The sequence below is a fragment of the Schistocerca piceifrons genome, chromosome 5, assembly GCF_021461385.2.
Source record: "Schistocerca piceifrons isolate TAMUIC-IGC-003096 chromosome 5, iqSchPice1.1, whole genome shotgun sequence".
In the NCBI taxonomy this organism is placed as follows: domain Eukaryota; kingdom Metazoa; phylum Arthropoda; class Insecta; order Orthoptera; family Acrididae; genus Schistocerca; species Schistocerca piceifrons.
The window spans coordinates 81,868,505-81,887,686 of NC_060142.1; the positions used below are offsets into that span (position 1 = coordinate 81,868,505).

The window sequence follows — 19,182 nt, forward strand, 5'->3', positions numbered from 1 at the left end:
CAACAAGGTCGAAAAGCATACAAAAACTCCTGCACAAAGAAAGGAAACAATTCATAGAAGAGAGATCAAACAACTCATAAAACTCCAGTCACAACACAATACGTTTACACACAACCAAGAAAAAACACACACACAAATTCTACCCAACATTAGTGGACCTTACAGACACACAGTTAAATAGTAAAGAAAGACAGGTGGTGGAGAAGGATTAAAATACAATGGTAATTCAGAAATAGATGCCGATTACATGGAAAATCTAATTATAGAAGTAGAAGGTGTTTCGACAAGGGAAGATAGGAATGAAAACAGCAGTGTCAACATTGGACTAACTAGAGAAATAGTAAAAAAAGAAATCCATAATATAATAACCAGTATAAAAACACAACTACACAAAAACGCAGAATCTGCAACACTCAGAAAACATAGGAGAAAATTTCAAAATGAAAATGTTATCATTTCAAAACCAGACAAGGGGAAGACGGCGGTACTGGTGGACAAAGAACAACACACTGAAAAAACACAAAAATTCATCTCACAAAATAGCATTACAAAATTCAACTCAGACCCAACAAACAGACTCCAAGCAAACGTGAAAAACACTCTGAAAAATATAGACATCGTACTGGATAACACTGAGAAAAGAAAGTTGACACAGATTAATCCCACTGCACCTGTCCTCCAGCGGCAACCAAAGATCCACAAACCAAATCTTCTTGTTAGACCAATACTGGATTTCAGAAAGTCCCCCAATTACAATCCTGCAGGATACATGTTAAAATTACTGTCTGAAAATTTCAAAGTACAGGAAGACAGAACCATTACAAACACTACACTGCTAATACAGCAAATAAAAGATATAAATATCCCAGACACACAGACTCCCCTCATTTGATATAGAAAGCATGTACTCCAACTTACCAGTACCAGAAATAATAGAAATCATAGATAAAAATCTGAAAACTTATAGTCAGCTCCCTAATGAACAGATTAAGAAAATACACACATTAATAAAGCTCATAAAAGAACAAAATTACTCCCTCAACAATGAATTTTATTTACAAGAAAATGGACTACCAGTGGGGTCCCCAGTTTCAGGAGCCTTAGCAAATAGTTTTGTAATCCGCATTGAACAGACCATTTTCACAAAAGCAGTAACAAAAGAATACAAAATATTATGTTGATTCAGGTATCTGGATGATATCCTTTGCTTAATAGATGAACTAGAAACAAAAACTGAAAAGCTACATACTGACATCAACAAGGCACATAAAAGTATAAAATTCACAATTGAAAGAGAACAGAATAACCAAATTAACTTTCTGGATAGAACAATCAATAAACAAAACAGTAAGCATATGTTTGAAATTTACTGTAAACCCATAGCAACAGACATTTTCGCCAATCTTCAAACCAACCACACTGACAAAAGCAAGCAGCACTTCGACACATGCTCCACAAACTCAACACAGTGCCACTAACCAAAGAAAACTACCAGAAAAACTGGACATAATAATGCAGACAGCACAAAGCAATGGGTACGATAGTAACATAGTCACAAAGCTAAACAACAAAATTAAAAGTAAAATAAAAGCAGAAATCACCGAACTACAGACAAAGACACAACAAAATCAAACACACACGCAGCCCCATAACAACTACACTGAATAATCAGAAAAAGATTAAAGAAAACACAAGATGGTGCACAATGACATACGAACACCAGCTGACACATAAAATCACCAACATTTTCAAAAGAAAGGTAATAAACATAGCATACACAACAGACAATTCTATACAGAAATACACCCCAAAACTGACAAAAAACAGTGACATATACCAGAAAGCAGGTATATATCAACTACACTGTAACACTTGTAAAGGCAGATACATAGGACAAACAGGTAGAACAGTCGATGTCAGATACAAAGAAAACATGGGAGCCGGAAATATGGGACAAACCACTCAACATTTGCAGAATACTTAAAGAGCGTAATCACAAACCAACCACTAGAGAAGAAGACATGAGAATAATTAGAATCAACAATAAAAAAATATCTCCTAACCCTGCAAGAAAATTACCACAAGCAGAAATCCAAAGCAGAAAGGAAAACCTTAAGGTTTATAATTTATATAAAAAACAGCTACCTGCCACAGGTATGGTTTAAAAAGGTTTATTATCTTCAGACCATGACCGGTTTCGGATTTTTCTTTACAAATCCATCTTCAGATGGCAGATTACAAGCATTCTTAGTTGGACCTAGTTTTGTTTGTGTTATTCGTTTGCTGCACTGGGAAAGAAAAGAAATATTTTGTTGTCATATCGGTAATGGTATTGTTACGAAAGATTTACTTCTTTTACAAAATCTAATTGCTCATGAGATGGTTTTTATAAACAATAGTAAACTTGCAGGTTAGTGTGCTTACGAGCTGTGTAGTTCTGCCTGACGAAATATTCGTGCGTTTATGTTTTCGAACGTAAGCTTAATACACTTTTCAATATGCACTATGTGAGTGCTATTCCAGTCAATGGACGTCACTTCCAACCTCATCATCTTAATTACACGCGCAGCACACACGAATAACGTTTACAAAACGTGGCCCAGCTTCACATTACAAACGAGAACAATATTTGCAAAGAGCTTACAGTCATAACGATGTTAACTTACAGATGCTGTATAGTCGATATGGGTACAGTAAAATATCTCTTTGCTGTTGTATGAAATTAATCTAAAACGGAATGAATAAAATTACATACAATAAGATTACAAACATTATTTGTAGTTCAGAATTACTGTGTGTTACTAATTAGTTGTTACAATAGTAGGAGATAAATTCTAATATATGACATAATATGCAATGCACGTGTTTTCATTATGCAATTTTTAAATGACATATACGCAGTTTTTGGGGCCTGTATACTGAATGTTTTTTATGGAATATTAGGCTTAAGTTATTTTAAAAAAGTGAAAGCTTCTTCAAAGTTATTTAGGAAGTGGGTGTTAACTGACTCTGTTTGTTCATTCAAAATGAGATCAGGGAACCTGTTTTTATGTGTATGAATCTCAATCTCCTCTAGGAGATTCAATGTGAAACCTTTGTCTATGAGGTGTAATATCTGCAGGTTGTTTTCTATATTCTCAACTGTATGATTGTTTTCTGCAAGATGGGTGGCAAAAGCAGATTTGCTTAGGTTTTTGAGATGTAGGGCATCAAGGTGTTCCTTGAATCTTGTTTCAAAAGCTGTACCTGTTTGGCCAATGTAGAATTTAGGACAGTTGTTACACTTGAGTTTATATATTCCAGATCTTTTATGGGGTATGCTATTGTGTGGGAGTGAGTGCATGACTCTTTGTTGGAGTTTGTTATTGGTAGGGACACTGATTTTGACATTCTTCTTCTTGAATAAGTTGGAAATTTTATATGAGAGTGGGCCTATATATGGTAGGGCTACATATTTTACTGATTTTTTGTCTTTCATAGTTATTGTGGCTGTTGCTTGTTGCAAAGACTTATTGTTAGCAATTTTTACTTTTGTTTTTTGAGAGAGTGTGTCTATGATTGAAGCATCATAGCCATTATTTTGGGCAATTGATTTGATTATGCTGATTTCTTTGTGCTGTTCAGTAGGGGTGAGGGGGACTTTATGCATACGATGTAGCATTGACCGGAAATTAGCCATCTTATGTTGGTTTGGGTGGCAGGATGTGTTACTGATGGTAACATCTGTAGTTGTTGGTTTTCGAAAGATACCAAAATGGTGTTTGTTATTTATGTTTGATATTTTGAGATCCAGAAAATTGATGCTATTATTTATTTCATGCTCCACTGTGAATTTGATGTTGTTGTGCAATTTGCTCAGATCTTCAGCTAAGGCATCAATTTCGCTGCTGTTACCATCAAAAAGTAATAGAGTGTCATCTATGTATCTCTTGTAGTAAATTATTTTACTGTTCATTTGGTTATTGGATGAGAAGAACTTTTGCTCAAGATGGTTAATGTAAATATCGGCTAATAATCCAGCAAGACTGCTACCCATTGCAAGGCCATCATTTTGTTTATAGACTTTATTATTGAAGGTGAAGTAATTATTAGACAAAATGAGTGTGAGGATCTCTATTAACTCATATATTTCTGGTAAATTGATCTTTTTGTGTTTTAAAAGGTTACTTTTTATTATGTTAATTGTTTCATCTACTGGGAAGTTAGTGTATAGGTTTACAATATCTAGTGAGGCAAATCTAGCTGTTGGTGGTATGTGGATGTCTTTGATATGTTCTATAAGGTCCACTGTGTTTTTAACTGTATAACTATGTTCGAACATGTAGTAAGTGGTAAGGAGACCCTTCAATTTTCTGCTTATGTAATATGCTGGGCTGTTTCTTGAGTTCACAACAGGGCGTATGGGGGAATTTTCTTTGTGGATCTTAGGCTGTGACCGAAGTTTTGGTGAAGTTGGATTCATGGTAATGCAGTCCCAAATTTCAAATTTATTTAAAAGGGATTCAAAACTGTTGAGCAATTTACGAAGTTTAGCTTGAAATTTTGCTGTGGGGTCTGATTCTAGTTCAAAGTTATTGGACTGAAAAAATTCAAGAGTTTTTGCAATGTATTCTGATTCATACAAAACAACAACTGAATTTCCTTTATCAGCCTTTACCATGAGAACTTTGTTAGCAGTAAGTTAATCGTTGATATCTTTAAGAATTTTTTGTCCATTTTTAATTATATTATTTTTTGAAAGCATGTGTTTAGTGATGAGTTTGTTGGCTTTATATGCCAACGTATTTTTCTCATTAGACTTAAGTTTGGCAGTGTCACATGCCAGTTTTGTAGCTGCTATTGGTCTTTTATGTTCTTATTAATTAATCTTGGGGCAATATTATGCTTAAAGCCTTTATCTAAGAGATTAAGTTCATTGGAATTGAAAGAAATATCTGTTGTGTTTACCACTCTGTTATGGAATATGTGCTTCTGCTGTTCACCAATGTTAAGTGGTTCCTTTAATTTGAGTTGAATGAGGGATTTTAACTTCTTTTTGTGCCTAGAAGAGATTTGTTGTTGTTCTCTGCTAAGAGCATGATTAATATGGTGTGTTACATATATGAACTGTAGAGGTGTGAGACTATTTCCTAATTGTAAATGCAGCTTGTACATGGATTTATTCAGCTTATCTTTCTTCTTATATTGTAATTTGATTTCTGTTTTTATCCAAATAGTTTCACATTTTACTTTAGCAAGCTTAGCAGCTTTTGTTTGACTATTGACCTTAACTTTGACATAATTTGGGGTCACTTTTTCTAACAGACATCTTTGTTGAATTTTATGTTGTTAATTGATTTCATTACATCAATCTTACATTTTTTGAACGCATGTAACATTCTCATTACCTGGCTAGGTAAGCTTAACGCTATTTTGTCGAAAGTCGACATGTTGAGAAACGTGGCTGTTGTACTTAAGGTTTATAATTTATATAAACAACAGCTACCAGCCACAAGTATGGTTTAAAAAGGTTGTTGAACGATTAAGTACACATGCCATACAATTCATTGTTTACACTAATAGATAAAATATAAAGAATAACGCTCCCAAAGAGTTCAATATAATAATATGACACAGTATAATAATAATACCACAGAACATCTTTATACTCACTTATCCATGAACCCCTGCACAGAACACTGAAACGAAAGACAAATCAGTTGTCACCAAAGCTTTTAGCCACTCGCTTATAGCTGGTACATTCATATTCAGCACTCTAAAACTCAAACCACCAATCTTCCCCCTCCCCCCCCCCCAACACACAAACACATTACCGAGCGAGGTGGCGCAGTGGTTAGACACTGGACTCGCATTCGGGAGGACGACGGTTCAACCCCGCGTCCGGCCATCCTGATTTAGGTTTTCCGTGATTTCCCTAAATCGCTTCAGGCAAATGCCGGGATGGTTCCTTTCAAAGGGCACGGCCGACTTCCTTCCCCGTCCTTCCCTAATCCGATGAGACCGATGACCTCGCTGTCTGGTCTCCTTCCCCAAACCAACCAACCAACACAAACACATTAAAAAAAATACCATATACATTCTTAAGCGCTATCTCTCTCTCTCTTTCTCTCTCTCTCTCTCTCTCTCTCTCTCTCTCATACACACACACACACACACACACACACACACACACAGACACACGCGCGCGCGCGCGCACACACACACACGATATAAACATCATGAATAGAAATTGGTTTTGAACATATAGTTCGTTAGGTTGGCAGCATGTAGGTAAACAAACCAAACAGGAGGAAATACGTAATCAAGTTACAATATTTACGTTGTTAAAAGCACAGTGTCCGAAGAAATAGCTACGAGTATATCGAGTGGCAAAAGTTAATAGTACACCACAAAAAAGAAGGAGAAACATGGTGCACAGGGTGAAAAAGTTCGGAATATAAAATTATACTTATGTTTCGGTAATAAAGTGGTAGTGCGATCTCCAGGCCAGATGAGAGAAAACAACAAACTAAGTAATTACTTATTTACATAAAAAAATCGCGATGTGAACGGTTTGATAATCTAAAAATAACAACACTTTATCGTTATAGACCCCACTGATGATGCCTTAGAGCAAGGAAAAGGCGTAACGCGTCTGGGAAAAATAAATTCAGTTGCAGCAAGGAAAAGCGGGTTTTACTTATAAAACAAGTAATAAATAATTTGTTTATCTCAGTCTTAAAAACGCTGCTTTAGCTTAACATCCAAGGAATTTCAATTTAGAGATTACGTCACCTGAGAAGCATTCGTCCAAAAAATTGGGAAGTAAATGTGTCATGCACTTTTTTAGGAACTATAATAGCCACACTCTCAAATTCTCCAAGAATAGTGCCGTGAATACTACGTTCTTACAAGACAAAACTTTGACAGCCTCCTAATTTGCACGGTCTAAAATCGAACTGTGCACTCATCATTCGCAGTATTTTTCTTAGCACGGCAATTTACAACCTAGGTCTGCAAAATATCGGAAAAGTTCGTCTTTGTGTTATTTTCTTCGCCGTGAAAGCTATTTCTCTTTCTGCCTAGTGTTACTCAAATTCCTGTGGAGATAGTTGTTGTTGTGTCTAGGCAAGACAGCCTAGACACAATGCGAGGAAGCCGAAAGGCACGCGCTACGCTCACGCAGATGGGCGTGAGGTCTGAAACAGGATACGTAATGATTGCTATAAAGAAAAGTACGTAGCTTCTGTAATACTTAACTTTAATCCATCCCTTTTGGTACATCTGGAGATTGTGGCGATACAAGTGAGACTCTTTAGATACATGCAATGTTACTAATGGTGCCTTGCTAGGTCGTAGCCATTGACTTAGCTGAAGGCTATTCTAACTATTGGCTCGGCTAATGAGCAAGGCTTCGTCAGTATAGTCGCTAGCTACGTCGTCCGTACAACTGGGGCGAGTGCTATTCCGTATCTCGAGACCTGCCTTGTGGTGGCGCTCGGTCTGCGATCACACAGTGGCGACACGCGGGTCCGACATGTACTAATGGACCGCGGCCGATTTAAAACTACCACCTAGCAAGTGTGGTGTCTGGCGGTGACACCACAGTTGTGTAGTGTTTTTCTTTGATTGTAAATGCCAGTAAGGTTCTTCAGACTACAGGGTAATTAGGAAGTCTGTGAAACATTGCAAATAATCGGTGTAGCTAAATCGTTAAACATAATGTAACAATCATTTTCTGGTTGAAGTTATTCCGTGGCCTCGTTTGCTAAGCATAATGATGTGCGGCTCTGCGTTGAACAAACGCAATTTTTCTTGTTTTGCTATCCATTTTATGAAAGGTTTTTTTTCCAGCGTTTTCCGGAGAAATGAACTTACTGGGTAAAAACCTTCCGGTTGCTATTGGAGGATGTTGAGTAAATACTGAAAGCAGATCCTGTCAGAGAGAGTGAATCAAAAATACTGTTGTTGTTGTGCCGCTTCGGTTGTTTCCTGGTAGTTGTTTTTTAACTTTCTCGTCTTCGGTTGTTCCCCGGTAGCTGTTTAACTACCTCGCTCGCAGTCATTGGATGTTTACTTCCGTTGTAGCGGGAAGCAGCGAAGACGGAAACCTTAGCCGTCATCGCTACTGACAATGTGCTCATTGTACATTTCGACTGCTTTACGGACATTCCTTCTATAAATATTACTTTCTCTGGCTAGCGCGCTAATGCACTCAAAATACATAGTCTGGTCAAGTTTTTGTTGCTGCTGTACTACCGCTGATTTTACCTTTGTCTTCAATGTCTATGGCCATCACGCTGTTTAACATTTTCTTCTATACTGAAGCGCCAAAGAAGCTAGTACAGGCATGCGTATTCAAATACAGAAATATGTAAACAGGCATAATACGGCGCTGCGGTCGGAAACGCCTATATAGTACAACAAGTGTCTGGCGCCGTTCTTACATCGGTTACTGATGATACAATGGCAGACTATCAAGTCTGAAGTGAGTTTGAACGTAGTGTTTATAGTCGGCGCACCAGCGATGGGACAAAGCTTCTCCGAGATGGCAATGAAGTGGGGATTTTCCCGTACGACGATTTCAAGAGTGTACCGTGAATATCAGGAATCCAGTAAACCGTCAAATCTCCGACATCGCTGCAGCCGAAAAAGGATCCTGCGGGAGAATCGTTGAACGTGACAGAAGTGCAACGCTTCCGCAAATTGCTGCAGATTTCTGTGCTGGACCATCAAAAAGTGTCAGCGAAACGTCATCGATATGGGCTTTTGGAGCCGAAGGCGCATTCGTGTAACCTTTATGACTGCACGACACAAAAATTTACGCCTCGCATGGTCCCGTCAAAACCGACATTGGACTGTTGATGACTGGAAACATGTTGCCTCGTCGGACGAGTCTCGTTTCAAATTGTGTCGAGCGGATCGACGTGTACATGTGTGGAGACAACCTCATGAATCCATGGACCCTGCATGTCAACAGGGGACTGTTCAAGCTGGTGGAGGCTCTGTAATGGTGTGGGGCGTGTGCAGGTAGAGTGATATGGGACCCCTGTCATGCCTAGAAACGACTCTGACAGGTGACACGTACGTAAGCATCCTCTCTGATCACCTGCATCCATTCATGTCCATTGTGCATTCCGACGAACTTAGGCGATTCTAGCAGGATAATGCGGCACCCCACACGACCGGAATTGCTACAGGGTGGCTCCACGAACACCCTTCTGGCCACCAAACACCCCAGACATGAACATTATTGAGCATATCTGGGATGACTTGCAATGTGCTGTTCAGACGACATCCCCTCTCCCTCTTACAGATTCAGGACGTCCCTGCATTATTCCTGGTGCCAGTTCCCTCCAGCTCTACTTCAGACATTAGTCGAATCCATGCCACGTCGTGTTGCAGCACTTCTGCGTGCTCAGTGAGGCCCTACACGATATTAGGCAGGTGTACCAGTTTCTTTGACTCTTCAGTGTATTATCCTTCCAGTTCGTCGATATGTACTGCGCCACAACTACACTTCACTTTATAGACTCCGGCAGAGTGGAGGCGATCAGGAACGTCCATTGTAGGTCGGGAGAAGTCTTTTATCTTGCGTTGACTGTTAAACAAATTTCTGAAACCATTCTTCCGAAGGATTCCACCTATGCGATAGGTTGCCGCCACAGCTTTGGGAAGGAATAATACTTTACAATGTATGTGGAAAACGACGACCACCAACTCGGTTACAAATCGTGCAGCGTCAAACTCTGTTTTGTCTCAGTCTCTGTACGATTTCATGCTCAGCTCTCGTGGTAGCAAACACTGTAAAGACGCGTTTGATAAGTCTGTCTCCAGTTCCTACCAGTGTGGCGCGTGTGAGGGCCATTACGTACCTACAAAGAAAAAGTATGGAATGGTGAGGTCAGCGGAGTGAACAGGGGTTCACTTCCAACTTGTCTACCTGAAGATGTCTGTGAAATATGCTTTAGCCAACTGATCGAAGTACGGTGAGGCACTATCGTGGTGGTTCACAGCCTGTGGGGTACAGCATAGGCCTCGACTGATGCGAAATTTAGACGCGCCATTGCAGGGGAACCTTCTCCGGTATTTCAGGAAAGACGGTCAACTTCTGTGAACCTTTCAAACTGTCTGGTAACATGTATGGTGCGGACAGGTAATTTGCAACACAGGGTACCAAATGTTTCCTGAAAATCTCACCTGGCAACATTTGGTTCTACCACAGGGAAGATTGTGCAAGTTAAAAATACCCTCCCTTGTAAAACATGAATACGTCATGCTTGGCCTCCCAGGTCCCCAGACCTCAGTCCGTGCGATTATTGACTTTGGGGTTATCTGAAGTCGCTAGTGTATCGTGATCGACCGACATCTCTAGGGATGCTGAAAGACAACATGCGACGCCAACGCCTCACCATAACACCGGACATGCTTTACAGTACTGTTCACAACATTATTCCTCGACTACAGCTATTGTTGAGGAATGATGGTGTACATATTGAGCATTTCCTGTAAAGAACATCATCTTTGCTTTGTCTTACTTTGTTATGCTAATTATTGCTATTCTGATCAGATGAAGCGCCATCTGTCCGACATTTTTTGAACTTTTGTATTTTTTTGGTTCTAATAAAACCCCATACCATTACACGCTTGTGTGTCAATTTGTACCTCTCGATCTACATTATTCCGTGATTTATTCAGTTTTCAAATGTATACTGACTTTTTGATCACTCAGTAGTTTGTGCAGTGGTATTTACGACACTGCATACTCCAGCCACAATTCCCGACCCTCATGCTATTCACAGCTGAATGCACATTTACTAGAGACGGGATATTAAATATGCACAACATGCATGTTTGGGCAGACGAAAATACGCCTCCTCAGATGATTTAAAATCACCACGAGAGTGTCGGCCTGGGATAATTGGTGACGATATCATTGGGTCATATCTACTGTCAAACATACTAACAGGACCGCTCTGCTTCACATTTATTGGAGATGTTTTACGTACCCCATTGGACGTAGTGTCACTGCAAGTTAAGATGCACCTGTGGCTGCAGCACGACGGAGCTCCAGCACACGTTGATTTCGATGTGCAGAATCACCTCAACGTCACGTATTTCAGTCGATGGATTGGCAAAGGTGGACCAGTTCCAAGAACAACATGGTCGCCAGTTCTAACACCTCTCGGCTATTTTCTGTGGGGTAATGTGAAGAATGCCAACGGCCTTGCCGCAGTGGTAACACCGGTTCCCGTCAGATCACCGGAGTTAAGTGCTGTCGGGCTAGGCTAATACATGGATGGGTGACCATCCGGTCTGCCGAGCGCTGTTGGCAAGCGGGGTGCACTCAGCCCTTGTGAGGCAAACTGAGGAGCCACTTGATTGAGAAGTAGCGGCTCCCATCTCGTAAACTGACATACAGCAGGGAGAGCGGTGTGCTGAACACCTGTCCCTCCGTATCCGCATCCAGTGACGCCTGTGGTCTGAGGATGACACGGCGGCCAGTCGGTACCCTTGGGCCTTCATGGCCTGTGCGGGAGGAGTTTAGTTTTTTTTAGTATGAAGAGTATGGTATATGGCACACCTGTAACGTCAGCAGAGGACCTTATTGCTCGAGTCCACGGAGCGGTTGAAATACTTCAAACTCAACCGCTGGTAATAACTCATGGGCGTGAGGGTCAGCACTGATGATGTAGGCTCTGCATTGACGCAGGAGGTACGCAGTTGGAAGTCAGTTTGTATGTTGACAACGTGATGCGCTACTCATGTTGGATTTATTGATGCGATGTGGAACACACATCCATCTCACACTTTGGCAGTCTCCAGGGCCCAAGCCATGCGTTTCTGGATATGGTTTCCTTCTCGAAAACCCATCAGTGTGCCGTCCTGCAACACATAATAACAAGGGAAACTCCTCTTCGCACCGCCCCCCCCCCCCCCCCCCCCCCTCAGATTTAATGGTAAGATGGCCCATTGGATAGTCCGTCAAAAACTGAACACAATTTGTAAGTAGGCTGTTTAGGTTTTTATGTTGGTAACGCCACGTAGCGCTCTGTATGAAAATCACTGACTGTGCTGTGTACAATCTGTGGCTGGTTTGCATTTTTGGAATATTCGCTATTGTAGTGTTGGGCAGTTGCATGTGAACAGCGCGTAGCGTAGTGCAGTTGGAGGTGAGCCGCTAGCAGTGGTGGATGTGGGGAGAGAGATGGCAGAATTTTGAGAGCGGACGATCTGGACCCGTGTCCGTCAGAAAAAGGAAATTTGTAAGACTGGATGTCACGAACTGATATATATTTGATGAACACTATTAAGGTAAATACATTGTTTATTCTCTATCAAAATCTTTCATTTTCTAACTATGCCTATCAGTAGTTAGTGAATTCAATAGTTAGAATCTTTCATGTACCTGGCAGCATTGGCGCTCGCTGTATTGCAGTAGTTCGAGTAACGATGATTTTTGTGAGATAAGTGATTCATGAGAGGTATAGGTTATTGTTAGTTAGGGGTATTCTTTTGTAGGGATTATTGAAAGTCAGATTGCGTTGCGCTAAAAAAAAATATTGTGTGTCAGTTTAGTGTTGATCAGAATAAGTAAAGAGAGAAATGTCTGACTACGTTCAGTTTTGCTCAGCTGTTTGAAAATCAAATAACGTTAGAGGTTTACCAGCATTGTCATTCTTAATTTTTCTAAGAGAATGTTTCAGATTGAAGTATGAAAACAGGAAAAACGTGTACTGAACTGTGGAAAACAAGCAAAAAAAAAAAAAAAAAAAAACAGCGAACGGTACAACGTGTGCAACATCGAGTACTTTGACTGATCATGGCGTCGTGGTCGTGTGCTTACGGTGTTGGCGTGTGAAGGAGGAGGTCCGGATTCAAATCTCCCTCATGTCCCATTTCCACAAAAATTTGAACTGTCCGTCCGGTCACTGATGTGTCTGTTCGCTATATTCAAATTAGTGTCTGTATCGTTGTGTATTGTCCGTTTGAAACAGCAACGTGTAAGGAAGTGACATCCAGACGTACGTGCCTCCTATTTGTTTTACACAAGTACCACATGTTATGCCTCTTGCGTTCCGTTTTGGTACTTTGGACTCTTGGATTCCGTCGTTGTAACAAAGTTCACATCCGCTTATTTGCTGTTTTTGTTTCTGTGAGAGGTGTATGCCGCGGGGGTTACCCGAGCGGTCTTAGGCGCTGCAGTCATGGACTGTGCAGCTGGTCCCGGAGGAGGTTCGAGTCCTCCCTCGGGCATGGGTGTGTGTGTGTTTCTCCTTAGGATAATTTAGGTTAAGTAGTGTGTAAGCTTAGGGACTGATGACCTTAGCAGTTAAGTCCCATAAGATGTCGCACACATTTGTACATTTTTGATAAACTTGTTGATACGAAAAAAACGTATGGGACCTGAAGATGGCAAAATGAATTGCCGAAACCGGTAGCGTTCGATATAAAATAAAATAAAATGGCTCTGAGCACTATGGGACTTAACAGCTGTGGTCATCAGTCCCCTAGAACTTAGAACTACTTAAACCTAACTAACCTAAGGACATCACACACATCCATGCCCGAGGCAGGATTCGAACCTGCGAGCGTAGCGGTTGCGCAGTTCCGGACTGAGCGCCTAGAACCGCGAGACCACCGCGGCTGGCCAAAATAAAATAGCCTAAAGTACACGGATGTTAGTAAAGTTTATTGAACTGAGAAATCTGAAGGGTGTTGCGATGGGGAGTTACCTTTGTAAGCGTTGTCGCTTTATTATTTTCTTTTTTTCCTTTTGGTATACCCTGTAGAATGTTGTAGCATGCATTAGTATCGTACTTGGAGTGTAATGCGTATAACAAGTGTTCTCAGTGAAGTTGCGAGCAGAACATCCTGTACTTTGTTGTATCGCTGACAGGTAGTCCCTAGAGACAGTGTCGTGAGGGATGAAGCGACAGAAATGAAATATTAAGATCGCAGAGAGAAGTGGCTGCAGCGATTGTCCCGCTGTGTGTGACAGCTGCCTGCAGCAGCCGCGGCACGCACTGCGGCGATTAAAACGTCATCTCAGCTCGCGGCTCGCACCAGCGCTGTGCGCATGCGCGGGAAGCCGCGCACTCTCCTGCGTCACAGTCTGCTCCCGTGCTTCTCTTCTGGCGCCGAGCGGGTCGTTTCCTGCAGCTGACGAATAACTTCCAGAGGAGTTCAGAGGACCACCTACCCAGGTAGCGGACATGTAACACACCACTGGCCATTAAAATTGCCACACCACGAAGATGACATGTTACAGGCGTGAAATTTAACCGACAGGGAGAAGATGCTGTAATATGCAAATGATTAGCTTTTCAGAGCATTCACACAAGGTTGGCGCCGGTGGCGACATCTACAACGTGCTGACATGAGGAAAGTTTCCAACCGATTTCGCATACACACACAGCAGTTGACCGGCGTTGCCTGGAGAAACGTTGTTGTGATGCCTCGTGTAAGGAGGAGAAATGCGTACCATCACGTTTCCGACTTTGATAAAGGTCGGATTGTAGCCTATCGATATTGCGGTTTATCGTATCGCGACATTGCTGCTCGCGTTCGTAGAGATCCAATGACTGTTAGCAGAATATGGAATCGGTGGGTTCAGGAGGGTAATACGGAACCCCGTCCTGGATCCCAACGGCCTCGTATCACTAGCAGTCGAGATGACAGGCATCTTATCCGCATGGCTGTAACGGATCGTGCAGCCACGTCTCGATCCCAGAGTCAACAGATGGGGACGTTTGCAAGACAACAACCATCTGCACGAACAGTTCGATGACGTTTGCAGCAGCATGGACTATCAGCTCGGAGACCATGGCTGCGGTTACCCTTGACGCTGCATCACAGACACGAGCGCCTGCGATGGTGTACTCAACGGCGAACCTGGGTGCACGAATCGCAAAACGTCATATTTTCGCATGAATGCAAGTTCTGTTTACAGCATCATGATGGTCGCATCCGTGTTTGGCAACATCGCGGTGAACGCACATTGGAAGCGTGTATTCGTCATCGCCATACTGGCGTATCACCCGGCGTGATGGTATGGGGTGCCAACATTGGTTACTCGTCTCGGTCAGCTCTTGTTCGCATTGACGGCACTTTGAATAGTGGACGTTACATTTCAGATGTGTCACGACCCGTGGGTCTACCATTCATTCGATCCCTGCGAAACCCTATATTTCAGCAGGATAATGCACGACCGCATTCTGCAGGTCCTGTACGGGCCTTTCTGGATACAGAAAATGTTTGACTGCCTCCCTGGCCAGCACATTCTTCAGATCTCTCACCAACTGAAAACGTCTGGTCAGTTGTGGCCGAGCAACTGGCTCGTCACAATAGGCCAGTCACTACTCTTGATGAACTGTGGTATCGTGTTGAAGCTGCATGGGCAGCTGTACCTGTACGCGCCATCCAAACTATGTTTGACTCAATGCCCAGGCGTGTCAAGGCCATTATTACGGCCAGAGGTGGTTGTTCTGGGTCCTGATTTCTCAGGATCTATGCACCCAAATTGCGTGCAAATGTAATCACATGTCAGTTCTAGTATAATATATTTGTCCAATGAATACCCGTTTATCATATCCATGTCTTCTTGGTGTAGCACTTTTAATGGCCAGTAGTGTAATAAATGCTAAAAAGCCTTAAAACCGTGTATTCATTCTGAGTAGTAGTCGTGTTAGCAATGGCGTAACTGCGGTAATACAGCAGGGGCGACTGCCCGAGGACGGGCAAAAGAAAATTGGAAGAAGTAAGACGATGGAGGACGGGAAAAAGTAGGAGAGAATGTGGGGAAATGAACGTAAGGGTCTACTCACCGAATGAAACCTACGAAAAGTCGGGGTTTCTTCTCGAGGGTTGTGCTACGGTACAGGACCTGAAGGCCGAATGCGAAATTTGTAACTGTCCTGTGGATCATGAACAACTGTATGGAGAATTTTTGTACTACAGGATGTTGCTCTTGAGCTACAATTCCATCGCACTATGTAGAACAAAAGAACTCTTGCAGTTAATTAAGATACGGTGACGAAAGTGTCTTCCAGAACATAAGAGAAGCTGATAGTTGCTGTCTCAATTCCTGCTGTGAGAGGTCCCGTAGCAAACTTAAGCTCCTAGTTTCATGTCTCATAACTTCTGTAGGACAAAGCTGCCTCAGTAAACTTGCTCTTCTTACTACAGAAATGGAGGGGAAAGAAAAACGTAATCCAGACAGAATAATTGGGCAACTTGCTGCAGAAAATGCATGAAAACTATTATTTTGATTAAGTCAGACATCTGGGAGTTCAAAAATGGGCAAAGGTTTAACAATTATTATTTTCTTTTTGTTAAAGCAAATGTAATTGTAGCATTCGCAGCAGTGTAGTCACATTCAGTGATCATTTTACATTGTGAAAGTACAGGGCTATTACAAATGATTGAAGCGATTTCATAAATTCACTGTAGCTCCATTCATTGACATATGGTCACGACACACTACAGATACGTAGAAAAACTCATAAAGTTTTGTTCGGCTGAAGCCGCACTTCAGGTTTCTGCCGCCAGAGCGCTCGAGAGCGCAGTGAGACAAAATGGCGACAGGAGCCGAGAAAGCATATGTCGTTCTTGAAATGCACTCACATCAGTCAGTCATAACAGTGCAACGACACTTCGGGACAAAGTTCAACAAAGATCCACCAACTGCTAACTCCATTCGGCGATGGTATGCGCAATTTAAAGCGTCTGGATGCCTCTGTAAGGGGAAATCAACGGGTCGGCCTGCAGTGAGCGAAGAAACGGTTGGACGCGTGCGGGCAAGTTTCACGCGTAGCCCGCGGAAGTCGACGAATAAAGCAAGCAGGGAGCTAAACGTACCACAGGATGGTGCTCCACCGCACTTCCATCATGATGTTCGGCATTTCTTAAACAGGAGATTGGAAAACCGATGGATCGGTCGTGGTGGAGATCATGATAAGCAATTCATGTCATGGACTCCACGCTCTCCCGACTTAACCCCATGCGATTTCTTTCTGTGGGGTTATGTGAAAGATTCAGTGTTTAAACCTCCTCTACCAAGAAACGTGCCAGAACTGCGAGCTCGCATCAAGGATGCTTTCGAACTCATTGATGGGAACATGCTGCGCCGAGTGTGGGAGGAACTTGATTATCGGCTTGATGTCTGCCGAATCACTAAAGGGGCACATATCGAACATTTGTGAATGCCTAAAAAAACTTTTTGAGTTTTTGTATGTGTGTGCAAATCATTGTGAAAATATCTCAAATAATAAAGTTATTGTAGAGCTGTGAAATCGCTTCAATCATTTGTAATAACCCTGTAGTGATGTGGAGAGCTTTTCAGTTACAAAAAAGTAAGATTATTTTTCTGTCGTGTGGGAGCTTCATAAGAACAACGTTGGTCAGTTTTAATTTTTATTCAAGACTTTAAATTACTTTTGCGTACAATACTCTTTTGCGTTACTGATGCACTCAAATAATTGCAGCCTAACTAGCGGGAATGGGACGAGAGGTGGATGGAGGATTCAACGAAAAACTGGGGTGACGTCGGCAGGGAGGTGGAGCGGGGGAGCAAAGCCGAATTTCCCCGGACATCGGTTACCCATAATCACGCCTTGCCAATTACTCGTTCTTTTTAGGCTTCGCCCTGCAGTCTGCAAGCTGCGGACATCATAAGGTTCTCGTGCCCCACAAAGATCTCCACCTCGCAGATGCACTACTCTTACAATAACCATTGATAAGTCTGGCAAGTGTCAGGGTTCGAAATTTTGTTTAAGTTGTGGCGGTTGATAGAGTGCAAATTACAGCAGAAGGGAAAAATGCTGCGCAAAGTGGGATTCAAGTATCTAAAAGCAAATTACACACGATAAGAATCCCGTAGACGATATGGACAAATGTGTTACTAGGCACCAGGTTCAGCGACATTATGAACAGTAAAAAGAAATACTAACTATGAGAAACCTTCACACCTTTTGGCATACAGAGCTGGGCTTCGAGGCTAACGAGGAAACAGAAAAAAAATGTATGCGTTTTGGTGTTAAAAGAGCTGGCCGCTGTGGCCGTGCGGTTCTAGGTGCTTCAGTCTGGAACCGCGTGACCGCCACGGTCGCAGGTTCGAATCCTGCCTCGGGCATGGATGTGTGTGATGTCATTAGGTTAGTTAGGTTTAAGTAGTTCTAAGTTCCAGGGGACTGATGACCTCAGATGTTAAGTCCCATAGTGCTCAGAGACATTTGATTTGTTAAAAGAATAAAATCGTCATGTATGCGAACGAGATGACATGATTTTAAAAAAATGGTTACTACATTACCTTTTAACAAAAAATTTCAGCATCTAAAAGAAAGTAGCCATTGCTTTATTCTGACGAAATGTAGATTTTAGCTCATAACACTGCATAAATATTGTTGAACTGTGCCAGATTCATGCATAAATAAATAGAATGCACCTTTAACTACAGAGTGCCATTTCTTTTGATGTGGAAACGTTATTTGCAATTACTCTAGTGAACTCGATATGCAAAAAGAAAAGACTTTAAAAATCTGCTGTTCTCCTAGAATTTAATATTGTGGTAGTAATTTGCTGTGCATGTCATTCACTTACGCTTTAAATTTGTATCGTGTTTTAAAATCTTGAACATGGCTTGAAGCGGCAACTGTAATGTACTCCTCGTGTAGGAAACCAAATCAGTTGCAATAGTACAAGGTCTATTGAAAACCCGTTGAGCTGGGTTTCGATAACTTTAAAAACGTCTTCTTCAGAAGGATGAATGACTAACACTTACAATGGTTAACATACACATGTCAAAATAAAGTTACATGGCAAGAGGATAAACAAATCACTGACTTACAAACAACTTTTACACTTACTGGTTACATGGTGTTGTGGAAGTACGTTAAATGTGTAGCCATGAGGCACAGATGAAGATCACATTCGCTTCCATGATAAGAAAAACCACAAAACTTCGTGATGACTATCACTAGAAAGTGCTTCACAAATGTAGAAAGTGAATTGATGTAGCGGCGTTGTCTCTTGAGTTGAGGAAAATTTATGATGATGGAGGCCAGTAAATGATGCACGGAATAAATGCTCAAAGGCGAGGGAGACAATAGAACTGAAACAGCTAGAAAACGACTGTTGTTGTTGTTGTGGTCTTCAGTCCTGAGACTGGTTTGATGCAGTTCTCCATGCTACTCTATCCTGCGC

The 19,182-nt window shown here is 41.7% G+C and overlaps 1 protein-coding gene and 1 pseudogene across 1 annotated transcript in view; both read left to right on the forward strand.

Annotated features, from left to right (window-relative positions):
* The window catches only part of LOC124798754, a 557,216-nt gene that overhangs the window by 480,855 nt on the left and 57,179 nt on the right, over positions 1-19,182 (forward strand). The window lies entirely within an intron of this gene.
* Positions 11,197-11,314, forward strand: LOC124799793 (annotated as a pseudogene).